This window comes from Taudactylus pleione, unplaced genomic scaffold, assembly GCF_031769625.1.
Source record: "Taudactylus pleione unplaced genomic scaffold, aTauple2 ptg000354l, whole genome shotgun sequence".
Taxonomy (NCBI): Eukaryota; Metazoa; Chordata; class Amphibia; order Anura; family Myobatrachidae; genus Taudactylus; species Taudactylus pleione.
Genome location: NW_028284755.1, coordinates 1,220,256 through 1,244,623, shown reverse-complemented (window position 1 = coordinate 1,244,623; position 24,368 = coordinate 1,220,256). Strand labels below are relative to the sequence as shown.

Here is a 24,368-nt window from a genome sequence, read left to right as displayed (position 1 = left end):
CGCACGCACCCGGTCGCTGTGAAAATATGCTAATGAATGCACGGCAACTGCAGCACTAAATCAAGACTCCCACCACTGTATAAAGCCTGCCCACTTCCCATGACATGCATCATCAAGTCAGCGAAAACATCGGTAACATTGAGTAACATCGGAACCACTTGTACAGTTGTGGTTGACCTGTCCCTGCCGCACAAGCTGCTAAACTTCCTGTCATCTGCTTCTGCAATCGCAGGGGCTTAATTATGCACGCCTCTGTAATGGCGTTCAAACGCACAGGCATGCCTGCGTTCCACCGACTACCCCCCTCTCCACCCCCAAACGGTCACTTCATATCTATCACTCTGTGAAGGCTTTGTGTGCTCGCTGCAATCAGTTCCCGATCGCAGCGGCCAGTTCGCGCATGTGCACTGCGATGCATGAGCAGAATGCAAACATCAACTGACTACGTGCGAACGCAGCCTTGCGACCGGGTCTGAATCAGGCCCACTGTTTCTCTTCATTGGACCGTAGTGGCCTGCACGTGTCTATTGTGTATTGCCTGGCTATATACATGGTAGTTACATTGTTTCATTGTGCAATTCTCTTGTTACAATTTAATATTCACTATCGTACCAAATTGTCCAGCTCTCATTTAACTGGTTGTGTTTTTTTTTTCTCTTTTCTTTCCCAATTGCTGTGAATCTAAATTAGTAAATAAACATCTTTGTTTTTCTAACAATTCTGTGTCAGTCTGGTTTCTGAAAAATGGGGATCATCCACCAGTTTGCCGCTCTTCCACGGTGTGATAGGACGTCCTGCGGCTACCAGATACCACAAACCATGGGAAATGGTCACACCCAGAACCTATCCTGTAATATTCTCACCTCAGTAACAGTAGAGTGTATTATATTGTGACTGTCGGAAACCTCACTACATCTCTCTATTTAGGGCTGTTTTTACATTGCATGAATTGCAATGTGTATATCATGTATAGTACAATAAAGAAGGCTTCGACTTTTCCTTTGAATTAAATTGGATGTACAGTAAGAACTTTGCATGACAATCTCTCAGTACGATTTACAGATCGCTCACACTTTCTATTTCACTGGTCATGTTACATGAGTTTTGATTCTTCCTTCACTCCTCCTCCATTGTTTCTGTTTCTCTGTATTATGGCCCTCATTCAGAGCCGCTCGTTAGCGGCAGTACGCTCGTTCCGAGCGATGTTTGCACATCTGCGCATGCGTACGCGTTTTAGTACGCATGCGCGAACCAGTCAGTGCGGCCGAAAATCCTTTGTACGCTATATAGCGAGTGCCTGCTATTTTGAGTGACAGAATGAGGCGTATGTGGGTGGTAACAGGGGAAGGTGCTTGAAAATGGGGAGTGGAGATCCGAACGCAGGCGCGCTTAAAGGTCAAAACGGGCGTTTTATGGGTGTGTATATTTAAAACAGCAGCGTCATTGACCACGTCACTGGGTTATTTTATAGCCAGAACTGCACGCAAATTTGTGGTAGCAAACACCAACCACAAGAATAGCGAGCAGTTCATACGCTGGTCGATGTACTCGATTAATCTAATAAATAGCGGACATGACGTAGGATGCGAGCGGCCAGGGGGCGTTTTTAAGAAATAAACGAGCGTATGTTTTGCACGCTCGTTCAGACTTAGAGGTGTGAACAGACAGCAATGTGCGTACGGATCATTTGAATAGCCACCCCTTGTTTTTAAACGAACGACCGCAAATAGCGAACGGCTCTGAATGAGGGCCAATGTTCCTTCAGTTTCATTTCTCCCCTTACTCCTCCTCCCAGTACTATCCATTAGCAGACTATGGCCCTCATTCAGAGCCGCACGTTAACAACAGTACGCTCGTTGCGTTCCGATGTTGACTAACTGCGCATGCGTCGGTGTTACACTGCGCATGTGCGTACGGCAGATTGCGAGTTTTTTTTCTCTCGTTCCTAAAATAGCGTACAGGAAGTGACATGTCAAATGTGATTGACAGAACAGGGCGTTTTTGGGTGATGACGGGGGTGGAGATGAAAAAACGCAGGCGTGGCGAGGCGTTTTTGGGGCGTACATACATTAGCAGCTGCGAACGTCAAATGTGTTCGGACCGTCTCATACGTCAGTGGAACATCCGCTTTCCCTTCAAAATGCTCGCACAGCTTAGGGTCAGGATTACTCGACCACATTGGCGATGGCCTTCTCCTCCGTCCCGGGACTCAACGATGGTGCTGCGATTAATCGCGGCTGGTCAGTAAAGTAATTAGTGTTGGATTGAAAACCGGCTTGGTATGTGTTTGGAAAGCAGTTTATTGGGATAGCACAAAAGCGTACGCAGGTGGAAATCAGAGCTGCTAATGTCATGATTACACAATCAATTAACGTACATTTTTGGTGTTTTATTTTGGCCACAATTTGTTGGTTATGGCCTATTGTAACAATAATGTCATCATGTTTTAATTAGCTCCCCTTTGTTTTGGTTTACTGTGGAATTTGCATCGCTATGTGATTTTTTAAACGTTCCTTAAAGAGGCCTTTTTTTTTTTTTAGGAGGGTCAGTTTTTGCCTTTAGGGCCAGGATTAAATGTAACCCATTTGTACAATAATGTCACAATACAATGTCAGTTTTTTGTTTGTTTTAAATTTATTGTTTAAACACAAACAAATTGGCCTAATATTTTGTTGCCTTTTTTTTGTGGCAAAGATATTTGGAAAAAAAAAAAAAAAAGCCATAACTGGTAACATAAACGTAAATACCAAATTAAAAAAAATTTCACAAGAAAGGAGAGGGAAGTTTTGACCAGAAAGGAATATGAGCCAAGCACAGAAGGAGTGTGGGAAAAGTCGCCATTGCTGTCACCGTTTTCTCGCCCGTTTGGCTGGGTGAGGGTGGGCGCCAGACCGGGTCCGGGATGCCATCGGGCTGGCCTGTCCAGAGGCAGATGTTGTGGCCTCTGGACTAGGCACAGGGCTAGGCACATTTGGAGGATTGGCTGATGTTGTGCCAGAGGTGGAGGATCCGGATGTTCCGGCAGGAAGGGAGGTCGTCTCCACCATGTGCTGGCGAACGAGCTGCTCCAGGGCATCGGCGATGCGGATGTTGGCCCTGGTATTTTCCACCAGGGCCTGAGCAATGGTCACGTTGGCCGCAGCATTTTGCTCCAGGGCCTCAGCCACCCGTATCAGACTGGCGTCCATCCTCTGCAGAATCTCCGTATGGAAATCCGATTTAAAATTGAGTTCTGTGAGGAGGCCCACTGCCTGCGAGGGGGCACGCCCTGGACTGGCTTCTGCAGGGTCCTCAGCCGGATGTACTGGTTCCTCCCCTGCAGAGCCAGCAGAAATTCTGCGGCCAAGGCTCCCCTCTGGAGCAGACTCATCCGCCTCTGTCTCTGTTAGGAAAAATGCGAAAAGACTCACATTAGAATGTACATATTGGCACAATAGCATTTCAGAGTTGGTGACATCACAAGACTTACCTTGGCCAACATGAGGAGCCGCAAAGTCTGGCATGTCCGTATCCATGTTGGACACGCCAAACACCTCCACAGCCTGCACACACCCCTGTGCCAGCTCTTCTAAGTCTGTCAACTCCAATGACACAGGGGTGGGACCCCCACCTGTCCCCCTTGCATGCCTAGCCCTGTCGGCAAGTTTTTGCTTGAGACGATATTTGAAGTCTGCCCATCTGTGGAATGAAATTGGAACCATTATCCTTTTTTTTACAATGGGGTTTGTTTATAGGATGGGAAAGTGTTTACTTACCGCCGTTTGACATCCCGGGCTAGACGGACATAATCACCCACCCTATTGACAGCAACGGCGACCTCCTCCCACATTCTCCACTTCTGGCTTTGGCTCATATTCCTGGCTGCCTGGGGCAGGATGTCAACGCACTTCTGGATCAAAACCTCCATCTCCTTGCTTGTGAAATGTGGCTGCCTTTTTTTTTTGGCAGCTTTGGCGGGTTGACTGGGGCCAGCAGTCTCTTCCATGTCATCCTCCTCACCTATTTGGGTAAATATGCAGATTTAGCCACTTCACAACTTGCACAATATTATGTTTTAAAAGAATCATTGAGACAAAATGCATGAAGGCCTTACCGCCGGAATTTTGGCCATTGTTTCCCTGGTCTGAAGCCATGTCTCTGCTTCCAGAATGAAATCAACCAGAAATTAAATGTGATTTCGTGACGTATTTATACATGCGTCCTTAGTTTGCGGCCGCATCATTGATTGTGCGTCCCTATGATTCATCCTTAATTTGTGCGGGAAAATAAACACTATTTATGGCTTGGTGTGTGTGGAGTCGAGGTTGCGTTGTTGGATTGTTGGCGGTTAAGTTGGTTGGATTTGGTTGTTTGCGGTTGGAGGATTTGGCGGTGTTTGTATTTTTTTTGGTTTGCTACAGTTGTTTTGGTTTTCCGTTCGCATTTTTTTTGTTTATTTTTTGCCATCGTTTCCTGATTTGGTAAGTTTTGTGCAGTCTAATTTGTGGCCAATTGGTGTCTACTTCTATTTTTTTGTTTTATATTTTTTTTTTACACTAATTTCATCTATTTTAGTTTGTTTTGGCTTTCGGACCCAAAGACCTTTTTGAGGGAAATCTTATATATTCGATTTTGGTAAGTCCATTATTTTTCTGGCATTTGCGAACTAATTAACGCATTTTTGACTGTTGGTGTAGTGACTTGCATTTGCGAACTAATTAACGCATTTTTGACTGTTGGTGTAGTGACTTGCATTTGCGAACTAATTAACGCATTTTTGACTGTTGGTGTAGTGACTTGCATTTGCGAACTAATTAACGCATTTTTGACTGTTGGTGTAGTGACTTGCATTTGCGAACTAATTAACGCATTTTTGACTGTTGGTGTAGTGACTTGCATTTGCGAACTAATTAACGCATTTTTGACTGTTGGTGTAGTGACTTGCATTTGCGAACTAATTAACGCATTTTTGAGTGTTGGTGTAGTGACTTGCATTTGCGAACTAATTAACGCATTTTTGAGTGTTGGTGTAGTGACTTGCATTTGCGAACTAATTAACGCATTTTTGACTGTTGGTGTAGTGACTTGCATTTGCGAACTAATTAACGCATTTTTGACTGTTGGTGTAGTGACTTGCATTTGCAAACTAATTAACGCATTTTTGACTGTTGGTGTAGTGACTTGCATTTGCGAACTAATTAACGCATTTTTGACTGTTGGTGTAGTGACTTGCATTTGCGAACTAATTAACGCATTTTTGACTGTTGGTGTAGTGACTTGCATTTGCGAACTAATTAACGCATTTTTGACTGTTGGTGTAGTGACTTGCATTTGCGAACTAATTAACGCATTTTTGACTGTTGGTGTAGTGACTTGCATTTGCGAACTAATTAACGCATTTTTGACTGTTGGTGTAGTGACTTGCATTTGCGAACTAATTAACGCATTTTTGACTGTTGGTGTAGTGACTTGCATTTGCGAACTAATTAACGCATTTTTGACTGTTGGTGTAGTGACTTGCATTTGCGAACTAATTAACGCATTTTTCGAGGCTTATTCATCATGTAAACCAGTTTTGCTTTTCCCTTTTCCATTTTTGGGGTCCATTTGACCCTTATTTGACGTACGGTGTGCAATGTCGTTTTCATCGATGGCCAAATGTGTGTTTCGCCTATTTTATGTGTTGGCTTGCACCAATTTGACAAACATAAAATGACCCTCTAAATTTTTGATGTCTCATTTTTGGCTTTTTTACAGTTTATACGTATCATGACAATACCCCGGCATGTAAGCAGCTATGGATGGTATCATAAAGCTAAGTTGTTTTATGTTACTTTTGGGGTGGCTCAAAAGCCTTACATTGTAAACTTTGAATTTCAGGTAGATCTGGGGCGAATTGTTCTGGCCCTGCTCCCGGAAGACGACCAACCTCAAACTCGTCCCAGGCGTAGGCATCGTAGGCATGCAAGGCCCCAGATATTTCGAACACGTGTCACCCTTTTTGGAATGCCCGATGATGAGGTTTTAAGACGCTACCGTCTACCTCCCAAAATCATCATAGACACTCTCTCATTAATAGAAAGTGATCTTGAGCGGCAAATTGACAGTCCAACAGCAATACCACCACTGACGCAATTTATGGCGGTGTTACATTTCTGTGCCTCAGGATCGTTTCAAACAACGGTGGGAATAGTGGCGGGCATCTCCCAATCCTCCTTTTCCCAGATCCTGAGGGCAGTGATGGAGGCACTTTTCAAGCACCTCCATCATTTTATTAAAATGCCTTTGGATATGGGTGCCCTTAGTGTGGCCAAGGCCAATTTTTACCAAATAGCTGGCTTCCCACACATCATAGGGGTTATGGATGGTACTCACATACCACTTCAGCCTCCAGCACGGCTGGAGGCAATATTTAGAAACCGTAAACACTATCACTCCCTGAATGTAATGGTGGTATGTGATGCCTCCCTCCAGATCCTGTCCCTGAATGCTAAATTACCAGGAAGTGCTCATGACTCCTTCGTCATCCGGCAATCAGGGATATGGCAGAAATTAACCAACCTACAAGCTGGTGATGCGTGGCTTCTGGGTAAGTGGAGACCTTTAGTACATAACAATGTTAAGCTTGATACACAGTGTTCCTGATGTTGTCTATTTTTTTTCACAGGAGACAGTGGATACCCTTGCATGTCCTGGCTGCTCACTCCTTATTTGGCTCCCACACCAGGGCCACAAAGTGCGTATAATTCCGCACTTACAGCCACCAGGCAAGTGGTGGAGCGCTGTATCGGCCTTTTAAAAGGCCGATTCAGATGTCTCCACCGCTCTGGTGGCGAGCTCATGTATGTGCCGGATATGGTGTCTAAAATTGTGGTCCTGTGTGGGATATTTCACAACATTGCCATAAGGAGTGGTGTCCCAATGCAGCCAGAGGATGCCTTACCTGAGGATGGCCCCCCCGAGGTTGGTCGGAGGTCAGTATGTGGGGGGGCCATACGCGATGATGTGGTGGCCAGATTTTTTAGGTAAGTTGTAACAAAACTACAGTGTTTATACCTAATGTGTTTGTGTTTGTTTGCGAACATCTAATTTTGTGTTTTTTTTCTCACCATCTTCTGTTTGTTCACATAATCTTTGGCACTCCAACGCTCACTACTTCCTGCTACCCTTACCAAACCTGGATCTGGTCCTTTTGGGCATATATTCTGGAACCCATATCGCAACGCCATGTTTGTGGAATCATGTTGGCATGGTCCTTCATCAAACAGTTCTTGATTTTTTGTTTTTATTTAATTATTTCTTGGTATGTGTTGTATTTGAATTTATCACTGTGTTCTTTTTTTGGGAGTGACCACTTTGTTTTCTCTGTTATGTTGTGAATAAATGTTTGGAGAGTGAAATGGTCTTCCTTTTTTGGGACGTTAACAGCAAGTGTAACCAGGTTAACACAAGTTACATTTGACTAAGGGGTAATCCAGTACTGACGCCAGTTGAGCTAAACTGAAATATGTTTTCAGCTTCCCAACCCACACCAAAAGGAAGCCTGGCCCAACCTTGGGATTTGTAAGATTGGCCTAAGCAGCTTGCGCACCAACTAGGAACCTGTAAAATGTAGAAATATGTAATTGACACTACACCCAAAAAGGGAAATGACATTGTTACTGTTATGTGTTTCTTGTGTCTGTTTGACATACAAAGACAAAACACAATCTAACTTTTAAAAAAGGGAAATCCTTGCAGGAACAGTCTACTTATGTCATGCTAAACTATCTTGTTTTTGGATTTAAAAAATGAGCCAGAACGTATATTTGTCTGAAAAAATTTATTTTGAAAAGTGAACAAAAATAAAAAAACTACTGGCGAAGGAGGCCAGACAGCCGGTCGAGGGCCACAAGAATGCCAATTACATGTTGGCGCATCTGGCCAACACAATCCGCCACCTCTTGCCGACGCCTCTGTTCCTCTGTGGGTGAGAAAAGTGTGTGGGTTAATACAACAATAGGGAATCCACATTAAAAAAACAAAAACACAACGAAATCACTCCTAAACCTAAAAAAAAAAAAAAAAAAAAAAAAAAGGGGGTGCTGCCAAAAATACAAGGCCTATGTACAAATTCCCACAGGTGTGATATGTGTATGTTGAAATCACCAGGAAGAGGTAAAGGCAAACTGCAAAATCACCAAAAGTCAAGCCACAAAAACACGAAGAAAGGCACGACACATGATTACATACAAACAGTTTGTGCTTTAAAAAAAAACAAAATAAAAACATACCGGGAGCCAAAACGGGAGCTCCGGAAATGCCTCCATGATCCTCCTCGGAGGATCCGTCATTCCCCAAAGAATGGGGAGGAGTTATGATGGACTCCGGGGAGGGGGTAATTGGAAGAGGGGTGGGTGGAGGAGAGGGGGAAGTGGGACGGAGGGGAAGGAGGCCCGACATTTCCGGGAGAGGGTCTGGGAAGGATGGGGAGGAGTGGGGAATAGGGGAAAGATTTGGGGTGGAGTGTTGGCTGGGGGTTGGGGATAGTGGCCGGGAACGCCGTCTGGACGGACGGTGACGGCGGAGTCTTGGCTGTCCCCCTAAAATATGTCAAAGAAATTGCGGTTAGTTTATGGACAAATCCGGGGACCAAAACTAAAAACAAAAAAACCCCCCCAAAAATAAGCCAAATAGGAGTAGAATGAATAAATCAGAAATAGAGGGAAAACATGCACACGCAGATATGAGTACAAATAATAAATAGGACAGACAGGAAAACATGCACACGCAGATATGAGTACAAATAATAAATAGGACAGACAGGAAAACATGCACACGCAGATAGGAGTACAAATAATAAATAGGACAGACAGGAAAACATGCACACGCAGATATGAGTACAAATAATAAATAGGACAGACAGGAAAACATGCACACGCAGTTTGCCCCACAAACACAAACATTAAAACCACAATACATAACACTTACTTTCCTCGATCTGCATGTGAAAGCATGCCAGCAAGCGGGGCGTTCGCCGTTGCAGGTCGGACCACCTGCGCTCCAGCTGCCCGATGTTGCGGCGTGAGCCGAAGGACCGCAGGCGGGACCGTGCCTCCGCATACGCGGAGCGCTTCTGCCGGTTGGTCATGGGTTGAGGTTGGCTGGTGATCCGGCGATCCATGACCTCCGTAAGCACCAGCAGCTCGCGCCTGGTGAATGCGGAGGCTCTCATGATGGCAATGGTGTTTTTCTTAAAAATCATTTTTGATAAAGTGTGTAAAAATTTACTGATTGGCTAATGTATTTTGGAAATTAACAGGAGCAATTTTATTGGTTAGTGTATGAGTCATGTGTTCGACAGGGCCAGAAATCTCTGGAGAGTTATGATAGGCTTGATGCAGTGACATGCGTAAGCAAATTTAAATAAAGAAATGAACCCAGGGAAATATGCGGGGATCCACAGCAATAGAACAATTGTTTAATTGTGGTTCACATGTTTTTTGAACAATAAAAGCGAATGTTTCATCCGTACGTATTCTGCGGGTAAACACAAACACGGACAAGAGTAAAGTTTCTTGCATTGTGTTGAAAAAAAACAAACAATTAAGCTAATTGATACATTGATTGGCATGATACGATTGATGGAGGTAGGCAGAATAAAGGAGCAGGTAATCGACATCTGACAAGGCCACTTCCTGTTTATACTTGTGCGTGCGTTCCTTTCAAGCCATTTCGGGGATGTACGCTCGCTATTTCGTACGCTCGTTAGTTAGAGGAGGGGTCGTCAGAGTTTAGGGAGGAATTTTAGATGCGAACGAAAATACGAGCGAGCCATTGAATTTAAATATTTTTGTACGTACGCCTAACGTACGTGCGCCCGCTTGCGAGTGGGTCTGAATGAGGGCCTATAAAAGCAGTGTCATAGTAAGCAGCTCATTCCCACAGCATTGAGAAGTTGCCTGTTATCTTACTGCAGTGCTGAGTGTGGTGACACAGACCCTGACAGAATGAGGTATAGTAATATAACCAGTTCCTTTATGATATTACCACATTGCGAGTAATTGTTTTATTTAGTATTTTATAATGATTTATTTAGTTACAGTATTTTTAAAATACATATATGACAGTGATCTGGAATCAATGTAGAACTTTTATGATTAATTACACTTTTAAAAAGCATTTGCACTAATTCTTCAGAGTCATATTGTGTGCAGTTATCTAGCTGTGTGGTTGTAAAGTGGAATTTTCTGTACTCACTGTACAGTATTATTATTCAGCATGCAGTAAAAGAATAGCCTTGAACAGTTATTGTATACTTGCCTACTCTCCCGAAAGTTGCTGGAGGCTCCCATTTTTTCGGGTAACCCCCCACACCCCTGAAAGAGTAGGCAGATCTCCTGCATTCTTCCTATTGAAGTGGGCACGATGGTGAAATTTTATGGGAAATTTGCAGGTCTGTGGGGAGAGGCAGGGCTAAATGACACTAATCGCGTTATTTAGCCCAGCCCTCTCCTTGCGGACCCACGAATTGGGGACTTTTCCTGTGATGGCTACAGTCTGGTCCCGCCTCCCAAAGCTGAGAGCACCATCTCCTCTTCAAGACCATCGCGACCATCGGGCTTGCGACGAGACCCTTGCGGTAGAGCCAAAAGCACTCCCACTAACATCACTTGTGATGTCAGTGGGGCCGGCCCTAGACGGTAGGCGTTCCCATGGGAACGCCTCCACCTGGGCAGCCACGCCCCTGGCCCGCCCACCAAAGGGGGCGTGCTGTCACTCAACATTGACAGCACGCCCCCTTTGTAGCGAGACCCGGAGCGACGGCTTGCCCGTCGTTATCCGGGTCTCGCGCATGCGCACGACTGAGCTGGCACCCGATGTACTGATGCTTGCATGCACTTCCTGGAGATTACGTGCATTAGAGGGCGTCTTAAGACAGTTTGGTGGGTGTCTGCATACACAAAGTGAACGCACGCCAAGACATAGTGGGCGTGCTTATGCCTTGCCGTGGGATCACCTGCCATGCCGTCACTTAGCTGAATTTGCATACGCTGGGAGCGAAAGATCGCATCTAGCAAGCGGGTTTGAATGAGATCCAGAGTTCCCTTACCAGTTTTATTAATAAGGAAAAAAATATCACACTAAGGCCCTCATTCAGACCTGCTCACAAGTGCTATGCGCTCGCAAGTGGGGCGATGGAGGGGCACTGCGCACGCGCCACGTGCGCACTGCGCGTGCGCAAGCCCCGGAGCGAGAGAGAAATTCTCTCACTCCGGGGCTCGCTACAAACGGGGCGGCTGTCGATGTTGATCGACAGCTCGCCCCGTTTTGTAGGTGGGGAGGGGGCGTGGCTGGCCAAACGGAGGCGTTCCCGAAGGAACACCTGCCGTTTGGGGGCGGCCCTACTGACATCACGAGAGATGTCAGCAGTGAGCTTCCGGCTCTATTAGAGCCGAAAGCTCACTATGGCTTGCGGCAGACGAGACCCTACCACAAGGGTCTCCTCGCAAGCCGCGATGGTCACCCACAGCTTAGTGAGCGGCCAGGAGGCTGGCTTTCAAAACAAAAGCGGCCACCCTCATTCAGAGCGAGCGCTCGCTTTTTGCGAGCGGCTCTGAATGAGGGCCTAAGGCCTTCCGAGCGATGTTCGCACATCTGCGCATGCGTACGGATTGTAATACGCTTGCGCGAACCAGTCAGTGCGGCCGAAAATCGTTTGTTCGCTAAATAGCGAATGCCTGCTATTTTGAGTGACAGGAGGAGGCGTATGTGGGTGGTAACAGGGGAAGGAGCTTGAAAACGGGGAGTGGAATTTAGAATGCAGGCGTGCTTAAAGGTCAAAACGGGCATTTTAAGGGTGTGCATAATTAATACAGCAGCGTCATTGACCACGTCACTTGGTTTTTTATAGTCAGAACTGCTCGCAAAATAGCGGTAGGAAAAACCAACCACAAGAATAGCGAGCAGTTCATACGCTGTTCGATGTACTCGATTAATCTAATAAATAGCGGACATGACGTATGATGCGAGCGGCCAGGGGGCGTTTTTTTCAAAAATACGACCGCAAATTTTGTTTGCTCGTTCAGACATAGAGGCGTGAACAGACCGCAAAGAGCGAACGGTTCATTTGAATAGCCACCCCTTTTTTCTGAACGAGCGAGCGCAAATAGCGTCCGGCTCTGAATCAGACCCTAAATTCAGTTTTGAGATTGTTCCAGAGTTTCAGCAGAGCTGTAGGAAAGGTTATTAACCTAACAAATATTTTATTATGAAAAATATTTGATGAATAAAGGAGACATGCTGTACATTATTTTCAAAAACAGCTTAAGAACAAAATATTTTAAATGGAATATATTCGGCATATCGGCGTTTGGGATGCCGGCGGTCGGGATCCCAGCGGTCAGAATCCAGACACCGGCATCCTGACAGGGTTAGAATACCGACACTTTGTCCCTACCCAAACCCTAACCCTCCCTTCCCAGTGCCTGAACCTAACCCCCACTAGTGCCTACACCTAACCTCCACCTCCGTGCACCCTATACATCCCCCTCAGTGTCTAACCCACCCCCTAACCCCAGTACTTACCTTTGGGATCCTGGCAGTCGGGATGCCAGCTCCGGTATTCTGACTAGTGTCAGGATTCCTGCATCGGCATTCTGACCGCCGGAATCCCATCGGTCTGGATATTGGCCGCATCCCTTTTTAAAGATGTACGCTAATGCCCTTGCAGCTGCAATCTTGTACTCAGCTTCAGGGCCTGATTCAGAGCCGCTCGTAAGCGGCCGCTCGTTCCCTCTGAGCGATGTTCGCACAACTGCGCATTCGTAGGGGTCGTAATGCACATGCGCAAACCAGTCATTGCGGTCAGAAATCGTGTGCTCGTAAAACAGCGAGGGGCTGCTAATTTGATTGACAGAGTGTACCGTTTGTGGGTGATAACAGGGGAAGGTGCTTGAAAACGGGGGAGTGGAGATCCGAACGCAGGCGTGCCAAACGGTCAAAACGGCGTTTAATGGGTATGCATAATTAACAAAGCAGTGTCATCTACCACGTCAATTGGTTGTCTTTTAGCCTGAACTGCTCGCAGTGATTGCGGGAAGTAAATCCTACCACAAGCACTGCGAGCAGTTCAGATGCCTTTCGATGTTCCCGATTAATCTAATAAATACAGGAGATAACGTATGATGCGAATGGCAAAGGGGCGTCTTTACAAAATAGCGAGCGCATTTTTCGGACGCTCGCTCAGACATAGAGGTGTCCACAGACCGCAAAGAGCGAACGCTCAATTTAAATATCCAGCCCTTTTTTCAGAACGACCGTCGGCAAATAGCGTCCGGCTCTGAATCAGGCCCTCTGTGCAAAGATATGCAAATGTTACAGATTCCAAGGAATGTACTGAGCTGCCCATCTATGGCTTTGCAAATCCAAGCACCTGCATATAAGATGCAGCATCAAAGGCAGATCATTTCATTATCGATCTTCTGATCTTCTGATCTTCTGCACACGTTTATCGGGAGGCTCCCGCCCGAATCGGGAGGGTAGGCAACCCTGCGTTAATGTGCCTTGAGGCATGCATAGTTTACCGATAATACTCAACTGCGTAAATAATGGTATTGCGTACATCTTTGAATCAGGAAGTATGTTGTCAAAGCTATCGATCATCGGTGGCTTTGACCAATAGATTTAAAAGAGTAATAACGATGAATTATAAACCAGTCTTGTTTAGCATTTATTCCTATTGCTGTTTTAAATCCATTGGTCAAAGGTTCCTGACAGCGAATTTTACAACCCACTCTTTAGTAAATCTACCTGTGTGACTATTAGCAATGTCAAAGGCTGGCAATGCTAGATAGCAGTGCCGATATGCTGGGCAATGTATGAATGGTCAGTGGCACTGACTGTTCCGACAGCTGGAGCTACTGTCCCTGCAGCGGTGGCTCCCGGCTCCGGGCTGCACGCAATATCTCGCGATGCTTGTAAGATCCCGTGCATGCCCATCGCAGCGGGCTGGGAAAGGAGACTCAGCTCATCAGCACTAGGTTGATTCACTGTGTGCTCAGGCAGGGATCACCGGAGGAGGGAGTTTTCACTCTCTCACTCTGGCAGATGAGATGTTATTTCATCGGTAGTGTAATAGCAGCACGATGCGTGCCACTATAATACATTTACCCCAATATCAGTTGTTGTTTAATGCTGTATCCTCTAATTAGCCTGTTATCCTGGCTTATAGGTTTATAACCCAAAACTTACCTAAAGGAAGCAAGAGAATCAGGTGCTAAAAAACAAGAAATAACATATTTTCCCACTTTGGGACACCACCTTGGCACCAGACACTAGGGGCCCTGATGAAGCCAGTTTGGCAGAAATCCTTGATACAATCAGATAAGCGCATTAAATATTTTTTAGAATATATGTACTTTCTTATATATATTATCATTGGCATAGAAGTTTGCCTAAATGGTATTATACTATGTACATTTTTATCTTTTTATCCTGAGTGATTAATAAAAGAAGGTTTTGACTGATCTTACAGTTTGCTGATTCCTGGAATTACGTTTAAGACAAACAGATAAGCTATAGTTTATATAACTATTGGTACAGAACCACTTTTTTTAAAGCACATTGGTGATTGCACAAACAATATTGCACTACTTTATAATTTTTAGGTTCAGTGCAGTGGCGTAACTAGGGTATTTGGAGGCCAGGGCAAATTTAAAAATGGAGCCCCCCCTATATGTGTATGGTCACTGAAAAATTGGGCTTGTCAACATGACACACACCCCTTTCTCGTCACCTTAATGCAGTCCCCCTATGCAGTGCCCCAGCAGTGCCCCTTATACAGTACCCCCAGTATGCAATGCCCCCAGTAGTGGTCCCTCTTATGCAGGCCTCCAGTAGTGCCCCTTATACAGTACCCCCAGTAGTGGTCCCCCTTATGCAGCCCCCCATTAGTTCCCTTTATACAGTGCCCCCAATAGTGGTCCCCCTTCTGCAGGCCCCGAGTAGTGCCCCTTATACAGTACCCCCCAGAAGTGGTCCCTCTTATGCAGCTCCCCATTAGTTCCCCTTATACAGTGCCCCCAGTAGTGGTCCCCATTATGCAGGCCCCCAGTAGTGATCCCCCCCTATGCAGTGCCCCTTATACAGTGCCCCCTGTAGTGGTCCTCCCTATTCAGTGCCCCCAGTAATGATCCCCCCTATGCAGTGCCAAAGGAGTGGTCCCCCTTATACAGGCCCCCAGTAGTGCTCCTTGTACAGTGCCCCCAGTAGTGGGCATCCTTATGCAGGCCCCCTTTAGTGATCCCCCCTATTAAGTGCCCCTTGTACAGTGCCCCCAGTAGTGGTCCCCCCTTTGCAGTGCCCCTTGTGCCCCCAGTAGTAAGCCCTATATATAGTGCCCCCAGTAGTAGTCCCCCCTATGCAGTGCCCCTGATATAGTGCGCCCAGTAGTAGCCGCCCCTATGCAGTGCCCCCAGTAGTGGTACCCCCTATGTAGTGCCCTTTTATATAGTGCCCCCAGTAGTGGTCCCCGGATTCAGTGCCCCCAGTGGTAGACCCCCCTATGCAGTGCTCCCAGTAGTGTGCCCCCAGTAGTAGTCCCCCCCAGTAGGGCCCCCAGTAGTGGTCCCCCGATGCAGTGCCCCCAGTAGTAGTCCCCCCCAGTATTGCCCTCAGTAGTGGTCAGCCCCCAGTAGTGATCCCCTGATGTAATGCACCCAGTAGTAGTCCACTCCCCCCCAAAGACACAAGTAAAAAAAAACACTTACCTGAATCCACAATCCTGCTCCCGCCATCCGCTCCTCCGTCCTCCCGGGCCGGCCCACTCTGCATTATGGGAGAGACGTCATGAGGAAGCCGGAAGATGGAGCTCATGAGTGAGCTCCAGCCCGGCTCTGGCAGTGGGAGCAGCAGTCAATGAGAGTCTTTCTGACTCTCATTGGCTGCTAATTAAAACAAACATGCAGCCATTGGCGCCGGCATCTGTGTTGATCAATATAGTTCTTATATTTTACTGTTGTTACTGTGGGCAGAATAAGGAGAATTTTCTTGCGGACCAGCAGGTCCGCGATTAGGGGGCGTGACCTAATGGCGCGATTCTATGAGAATCGTCTCATTTGGCCATGCTCCTTTATTTAAATATGCAGCATTCATGGCAAATTACAGTGTGGGGGCGGGGCTTAATAATGCGACCCATCCAGCCCCGCCCCCAACACCTCCCACCTGCTACTCCTCCCCGGGGCTCCCCTGGGGAGGAGAAGGCAAATGTCGGCAAGTATGGAATATATGTTGCTGTTAGTGTCATCAGATCTTGGATTATGATATATATATACTGTATATACAGGCCCGGTGACAGGGGGGTACAAGAGGTACACCTGTGCCGGGCCCCGATGTCCTGAGGGGCTTCGAGGGCTTAGGGGCACCAAGAGCATCTGCCGTGGGTCCGCGGCTAACAGTAAATAATAAATTCCCCCCCGCCGCCGCCCGCCTGGCACGTATTACCCCTGGCTCTCCCCAAGGTTGGTATCCCCGGTGGCCCCGTCACCTGTACTTTGTGTGACCGCGCTGCAGGCACATTGCGTCATTACGTGACTGTGCGCCGGCCCTCTGTGTCCTTGGCCTGCTGCTATGATGTCGGAAATGTATAGACGTCCAGGACATGGAACCGGCCGCCACACTGAGCACACAGACAGTCCAGCACACTAGTTCAAGCTGTGCCTGCAGCTCTGCACCTCCACTGTCTGCCCCAGTGGATGTTTGTGGGGGTAAGTGACATCCATGAGAGACAGTGATTTATTTTATTTCAGATTGATATTAACAAAGTGCCCCTTTTATTAATTTTATATAGTTTTGTTATATATATATACAGTATATATATACATATATCTACAGTATATATACATATCTTTAATTGTGCATATATTGATATATATGTATAGATACATATAGTATATAGCCCACATTGATCTAAAAAAATATATAATTTCACTATAAGGGGTAAATTTTCTAAGCTGAGAGTTTGGGCATTTTTTACCACTCTCAAATTTACTAAAGTCAAACTCGGGAGAGAAATCTCCTTTGCTACGGGAAAATACTGGAGAGTTAGCAAACTCTCTTCAATTAACCATCGGCAAAACTCGAGAACCTTTTCACTGGTGAAGATAGGATTCTGGAATTTACCAAGCAGAGAGTTTCTGAACTCTCATGAGATGGAAAAACTCTCCTGTAAAAACTTGTGAAATAAATTTACCTGCCTGTGATCTGAGAGTTTGTCAGAAACATACACAGATCATTGTGACCCATGTATGTTTCTGCCTGTAAATTTTAGAAAAAAGGTTAAAAGTAAAAAAAAAAATGACAGCCAGTCCTGGTTCTTAAAATTTACAGGGAAAAAAATGTGTAGGGTTCCACTGTAATTTAAGAACCAGCACCAGGCAGCAGGGACAGAGCTGGTTTTAAATATAGGGATAAAAAAAATTGGTGTGAGGTTACCCCTATATTTAAAACCAGCTCCAGACCCTTTCTAGCGCGGGACTGATGCCACAGCCAGGAGTGCCCTTTCACCAGGCCCCCCAGCCGCAGCATCAGCCCTGACCGCTAGTCAGCCCAGGCCAGGGATCCCTGGGGAGTTGGGAACCCCCCCCAATAAAGGGGTCCCCCTCTCCAGGGCACGCTTGTCCTAGGCTGATAGCCTGGGGCTATCCTCGCCACCCCTGGGCGGTGGGTGGCAGGTTGATAGTGTAGGTGTAGTGTGTAAAAATAAGAATAATTCACATTGTCTTTACAGAGGAACTACAGGTCTCAGCAAGCCTCCCCAGCATGCTGGTACTTGGAGAACCACAATGCAGGGCATTAAGGGTCTGCTGGTCCATCTAGTTCACTGTAAAGAAATGTGCAAAAAAAAGACACACACCGTGAATATAAAGATTTATTACATCCATACACCATGGACCTCATTCAGTCTCTCGCAAGCGCTGTGCGCTCGCAAGCGGCCCGATGGTTTGCAAACGTGCATGCGCATGCTACGTTCTGCACGTGCGCGAACTACTCTGTGCGAGCACAGCCCGCTCTCTCGCCCAGCAAAGACAGCCCAGTGAAATGAGTGACAGGAGAGGCCGTTTGTGGGTGGTAACAGGGGCAGGACACTAATAACGGGGGAGTGGAGTTGCAAAAGCAGGCGTGCCTGAGTGTTTCAACGCCGTTTTTAAGGCGTGCATAATTAACAGGCAGCGTCATAGTACACGTCACCTGGTTGTTTTTTACACTGAAGTCCTCGCAGTGCTTTTGGCAGGGTAAGGCAACTACAAGCGCTGCGATCGCTACCGATGGTGCTCGATGTACCAATGTTTTAATACACTTCCTGGAGGTGACATGCGCAAGTGGGCGTCTCAACATAGGCTAATGAGTGTCAGCATACACAGAGCGATCGCTCGCACAGCCAAAGTGGGTGTGCTTATGCTTTGGCGAGCAATCGCTTCCCATGGCGTCACTTTGAAAAATTTGCATACGCTGGATGTGAGCGAGCGGCCGCTTGCGAGAGACTCTGAATGAGGTCCCATATCTTTTTTTACACATTTCTTTACAGGTGAACTACACGTACCAGCGGGCCCTTAATGCCCCGCATGCTGGTTCTCCAAGTACCAGCATGCGGGGGAGGCTTGCTGGGACCTGCAGTTCTACTGTAAAGACAATGTTGTTCAGTCTATTTTTAACACTACACCTACACTATCAACCCGCCACCCGCCACCCACCACCCAGGTAGATCGTCAGATAATAATTGCAAACGATCATACTCAATTATTTGACTTCGACACTGTCAACCCGCCACCCACCGCCCAGAGGTGGCAGGGATAGCCCCGGGCTATCAGCCCAGGTCAGGGGTGCCCTGGAGAGGGTGACCCCTTTATTGGGGGGGTCCCCAACTCCCCAGGGATCCCTGGCCTGGGCTGACTAGCGGCCAGGACTGATGCAGCGGCTGGGGGGCCTGGTGAAAGGGCTCCCCTGGCTGTGGCATCAGTCCCCCACTAGAAAGGGTCCAGAGCTGGTTTTAAATATAGGGGTGACCTCACACAAATTTTTTGCACCCAATATTTAAAACCAGGTCTGGCCCTGCTGCCTGGTGCTAGTTCTTAAATTGCGGTGGAACCCTACTCATTTTGTTTCCCGTAATTTTAAGAACCAGGACGGGCTGGCAAGTTTTTTTACAGGCTAGAACACAAGCAGCTTACAAATATCTCACTGATATGTGCAGGCTGCTTGCTCGGGAGAGTTTTGCAGAGAGAAGACACTGCAATCTCGGGTGAGTCATCTCCTGCAAAACCTGCTACTCGGGTATATGGTGTACTACTGTGTGGCATAAAGTGCATATGGGGTACTACTGTGTGGCATAAAGTGCATAAGGGGTACTACTGTGTGGTGTAATGTGAATGAGACACTTCTATGTGGTGTAATGTGAGTCTGGGGCACTACTGTGTGGGGTAAATTGAATTGGGGGTACTATTGTGTGGCGTTATGACACGGGATCCCGACACTTGTTGGTCAGTATGCTAACCATCCCCCTCCCCCTACCCTAACCTTCCCCCTAGTGCCTGAACCTAACCACCCCATCCCCTCCCCGCACCCTAAACCTAACCCTCCCCCCTTAGTGCTTAACCCTAACCCTCCCACTAATGCCTAACCCTAACACCTAACCCTTCCCCCAACCCCATTACTTACCTTTGGCATCGGTATTCTGGCACCGGTAATGTAAGCATCCGCATCCTGACCGCCGGGAAGCCGAAAGCATACCAATTTGGCTAGTCTAAACTTTTCTTATCAAATAGGACAATATCTTCTCAATAGCAATTACAGTGTCCCGGTCAGAGGTCAAGCAGCCACTCGTTTGAAGTACAACTGTTCTTCAAGCAAGTGGCTGCAGCCTGAGTTCTCAATTGATTCCTCCTAATCACTTTAGTACACAGGTTCTCAAACTCGGTCCTCAGGATCCCAAATAGTGCATGTTTTCCAGGTCTCCTCACATAATCGCTAGTGAAATAATTAGTTCCACCTGTGGATCTTCTAAAATGTGTCAGTGAGTAATGAATACACCTGTGCACCTGCTGGATGAACTGGAAAACGTGAACTGTGTGGGGTCCTGGGGACCGAGTTTGAGAACCACTGCTTTGGTATAAGGCTAAATAAACCTTGAACTTATTCATCTGCATATATATCCTGCTGACAAGGCTGTTACCTACTGAACTTTAGATGCCAATTCCTGCTTGTTCCTCCCTGGTAATCCATTGCTGACTCAGCAATTCCTGGTGGGTGAATCCTCAATGACCGCAAGCATACAAGAGTGAATGGCAGCCAGAGGCATCCCTGTCTGGTGATACCTGGTGTGCACTCTGGGCTGCCCCCAGAGGCTTGTGCCTGCACTGTTGGCTCCTCCTCTGTGACAGGAGCTGAGTGTTGCAGGAGAATGTCACACTGCAGCATCCGGATTCTGTCACTGAGGAGGAGTCAGCATTTTGGTGTCACCCCCTCTGAGGGAGAAACTTAGCGGATACTGACTGATTTTACTTTAGAACAGTCGTCATCCTTTCACAATGTCGACTGTTCAGTTTTTCAAAGTCCAGTGTTCAGAGATGGCATGGCAGGTAGTCACTTACCAATATAGTTGCAGTGGGTAATTTACATGCAACAAGTTCACCCCTTCCCCCTTTATGCACTTCTACATGGTGATACTGTAGCCACTTTTGTTGTATAGCCTTTCCTGCAAAACATAAATGCAATTTGAAACTTTTGCAAAGCTCTGAGCCTTGGGACTTAAACTCCATCTGCTATATACACTATGTGGAGTGCTAAATTATTGTCTTGACGTATGGAGAATGAATTACAGTATTAAATAATCTGCAAATGTTGTGTACCAAACTCATATTTGCAGCATGTGTGTATTTACCAATCTAACAATACTAACCACTTCTCTTGTTTGCTTACTATAGCGATTCTCTAGTGATTGCCTTGAAATCTCGCCTGCTGCAGCTAAAATGCCATTTCACTTGGAGGCTTCTGGAAAAGGACGCTGATATTGATGAAATAGAAGAAAGACTGCACAACCAGTTGACATTTTTGGTCACCAAAAACAAATACATGGTGTACAATCTACTGGCCTACATAATGCACCTTAAAGGCGACTACACAAAAGCCATTGCCAATCTAGAGGAAGCGGAAGGAAAGATTAAAGAGAACAATCCAGATGGGACAGACAGAAAGTATCTGGTGACATTTGGGGACTATGCCTGGGTGTTCTACTACTTAAAGCGATATGAAGATTCTGAGAAGTACATAGATAAGACAGACCAAATTATTACAGAATTAAAACTTTCCCTGAATGATAGTAAAGACATAGCTGAGATTTATGGGGAACAAGGTTGGTCATTGCTAAAATTTTGTGGGCAATATTATGAAAAAGCTAAAGAATGTTTTGAGAAGGCTCTTGAGCTAGACCCAGAAGATCCTGAGTGGAACACTGGCCACGCAACAGTGATTTATCGATTGGAAGGATTTAATGGCAGAAAATGTACTGCTTCAGAATGCAGATCATTACCGCTGTTGAAACGTGCTGTAGCACTAAATCCAGAGGATGCTGTGGTGAAGGCACTTCTTGCACTGAAGCTACAAGACCTAAACAAAGATGCTGAGGGAATAAAATATGTTGAAGAAGCTCTAGAACAAGCTCCAAATCTTCCATATCTACTTCGCTATGTGGCAAAGTTTTACAGACGAGCTGGACTGGTAGATGAAGCGCTGCGAGTCCTAAATAGTGCACTAGATCTTATACCTTCCTCTGGATTTCTACATCACCAAATAGGACTATGTTACAAACAGAAGTTAAATGATAAAAAGAAGATATTTGGCAAGATGAACAACCAAAGTAGACAAAGGAACACAGGAGAATTTGATGAATTCATCCAAAAAGCCATATTTCACTTGGAAAAAACGCTGGAATACAAGAAAACATTTGTATATGCATACATAGACCTAGCAAATATGTACAAGGAAGCAAATGAATATAAGAAAGCAGAAGATACATTTAAAAAAGTTTTGCCATTCTCCGATCTTATAGATGAAGACAAACAGGCGATTCACTTCAATTATGGACGTTTTGAGGAATATAACAAGAAATCTGAAAGTGATGCTATAAAACATTATAAAATGGGCCTCCAGATAACCGAGCCAAGCCGAGACCGAGATAACTGTGAGAGGGCTTTAAAAAAATTAGCAGAAAGGAAGATTCGGGGGTGGCACACAGATCCTCTGGGGTTCGGTTTGCTTGGATTTGTCTATAAAGCTAATGGGAAAACCTCAGATGCAATTGAGTGCTATGAAAAAGCCTTAAAATATGATCCTTACAATGAGGAATATCTGAGCGATCTCTGTGAGCTGAAGTTGATGATATAAAAAACTAATAGATTTGATTATAAGAAGAGTATTATGGGAATCATATAGAGTCAGAAGCATAGCCAGATACAGAGCCTAAATTCACTAAAGGGGAAACCACGTTGCAATTCAGGGGATAAACATGTAATCTTCTTGCATGCATGAAAAATGCTCCTTGCATGCAACACATATTTACTGGGCAATTTTCATATACGCTACATATGAGATCTCATTTAGAATGTAACCACCACCCAATCCTGACTCTATTTACAGATTTTAATCCAACATAGTTTGCCAAGGTGTGAAATTGCACACTGCACCTCAATTTATTCCTGACTCGATATGAGGTGCAACAGTATATGTATAAATAACATTTCATGCTGATTTAGAGGTAGGTACAAATTTTACTAGAGGTGAGTGGTTCGGGTTTACTCGGTTATGTTAAGATCTTAAAATCAATAAGCGTTTCCTATCTAAACATGTATACCAAAACCCAGATGAGTAATTCTATATTCCTATAAAATACTCGTCCCAATGATGTCAGGTGTCCTTATTCTGAAACAACAAGCGTGTCTCTTGGGGTAGTAGCTGAATACTCCTTTTGTGCAATTTCCAGTTGCATACTCTATTTTGAACAGCACACTGTTTATAGCACTTTATTATCTATCAGATTGTAAAATCGGCATCAAATTGATTATCCAGCTCTCACGTGTTTTGGATAACCAATAAGACCAATAAGATAAATCTGAACTAATATGAACTTGTGCTTATATGGCAAAAAGAACCAAGTCACAACCAAACCTCACATCTCTAAATATTACCTTATTGCATAATCTGCCGTCTATCACACCACGTTGTACTGCAAGGGGTGGAAATGCATACACTTGGAAACAGGGCAAATCATACTTACCACTCATGAGACATCATAGGGGGTAGATACATGTGATCGCTGTGGGGGTCGGGGCTGGGCGTTTTGTGTGAGACTCTTTAAGAATTACATCATTGCAAACCCAGTTATACCCATTTCACTAGGAAGTGGGCAGGATGTGATCTACGATGCCATATTTGTGAGTCCCCTGGACATTCTGAGACTGTAGGGAGGTATGGGGCAAATACAGCATCATTTGCATGCTAGCACACATACCAGCCGGCTCCATTTTTGTACTGCATTTAGAGCAGGGCTAGGCTACTTTCCCTCTCACAACTATAAGTCAGGTTATGTATTCTACATTTTCCACTCTGCAACATAGAATAGTTTTCCATGTGCAAATGATGCACCCAGCACCTGGATTAGCTCCTGGCTCTACATCATCCTCTGTATATGTAAAGAAGGTCTTACCATGTAGCAATATGTAACTATTTGTGTGTATACTATAATTAAAGGACATTCTTGGTAAAAATAAATTGCCCTCACAGAGGTCCAGCACACTGAGTGCCCATATACTACAATGTACTATATGAAGGATTTATTAATAACAAATTAAAGTGCAGCTAATATTTTGAAACTGATTTGCTCCTTTCTGTTTATTGACATCTCAGCATCACCAGCTGCATTATAGGTTGAAAGTCTGGAGCTGGAAGAAATAAATGTAGAAGACATTCTAGAGAAAGGCCCAGACAATCTGCATGAGTTGCATGTAAATCCATTTAGTAGATGGATTTTGCATCATTTCGCATTATCCATAGCTATGTGCACGGGATAGGTACGGAATGCCAGTGCCCAGGATCCCGGTGGTCAAAATCCCGACGCTGGCATCTTGACAGGGTTAGGATACCAACAACTGTCAGTAGGCATCCTAACCCCTCCCCCTACCCTAACAGCCAGGATACTAAACATATCTTATGTGTACACCAACAGATAATTCTGAGTTGTATACACCTCAGTGGCATCTCCATTTGTAACTAAATGGTTGTACTGTAACTAGGCATTAACACGTAGAATAAGTTTAATGACAGCGTGTCATTGGGATTGTGCAGAGTTGTGCATAAGC

At 45.6% G+C, this 24,368-nt stretch overlaps 1 pseudogene across 1 annotated transcript in view; it reads left to right on the top strand.

Moving 5' to 3' along the window:
- Positions 1 to 23,835, top strand: part of LOC148508585 (interferon-induced protein with tetratricopeptide repeats 5 pseudogene) — a 28,239-nt pseudogene extending 4,404 nt beyond the window's left edge. Inside the window, exon 2 of the transcript XR_015869576.1 lies at positions 20,940 to 23,835. The product of XR_015869576.1 is annotated as an interferon-induced protein with tetratricopeptide repeats 5 pseudogene (transcript). The remainder of the gene's footprint in view (positions 1 to 20,939) is intronic.
- Positions 23,836 to 24,368: the final 533 nt, after the last annotated feature.